This window comes from Hipposideros armiger, unplaced genomic scaffold (genome assembly GCF_001890085.2).
Source record: "Hipposideros armiger isolate ML-2016 unplaced genomic scaffold, ASM189008v1 scaffold_778, whole genome shotgun sequence".
Lineage (NCBI taxonomy): Eukaryota > Metazoa > Chordata > Mammalia > Chiroptera > Hipposideridae > Hipposideros > Hipposideros armiger.
This window is the reverse complement of record NW_017732128.1, coordinates 367183-368045: the sequence shown is the minus strand read 5'-3', so window position 1 is coordinate 368045 and position 863 is coordinate 367183.

Below are 863 nucleotides of genomic sequence, written 5' to 3'. Positions count from 1 at the left end.
GCTAATTATCAAGTAGTTATAATAATATATTGAACAAATTATATCAAATATCTATAATCTATAATATCAGGTTTTGAATGACAGAGAATATGTTTTATGCATATCCACATCCCAGTTATCTAATAGTGTGTCCAAACATTGTCAGAGTTTCAGGATATGTGTGTGTTTTTTGTTTTTTTTAATTTATATTTATGTACTTTCTCTTCATTAGATTATTAGCTAATTTAAATATCATACTTATTTTGACAGACTATGCCATGTTTAATTTTCTCTCAAATGATGATTAATATCTTACCATTGTAAAACTTTGCATTTATTTATGATAGTATTTTATTTAAATGAAACATATTGACAAACTAAATTCAGAATTTTGAATTTTATCTCAACACAAACATAAATGGTACTTAGACTGGAAATAAAGTTTTTCAGCTAGACATAAATACTTTTAGAACTCTGACATTTTATCTTGTGTAAACATTTCACAAATCCTTGACCTGATCCTATGGATCTTTCTATAGCAATTGTTCATCACTGACAGTTCTTTCAGTAGTCTTCTGTGCTCCTGAAACTTTGATTGCATGTCAAGAATTTCAAACTGGAGACAAGTTTTTTACAAGAAGATGTCCCTGAGTCCAAGACAATAAAATCCATCAGCAATCACTTCCATTATGAATGACAGAATTGATTGTCTATCAACTTCACCATGGTACTCATCAGAAATAAAATCTACAGTCAGGTCAGCATCTGTCATAGTAGGGATTTCAATGGTTTTCTTCAATTTTTGTTGCCCTATTTATATGATAGTGTCAGTTTTCTCATCAGTCTGTATTTTCCTAATACATATTTGAGTAATAACTTACACT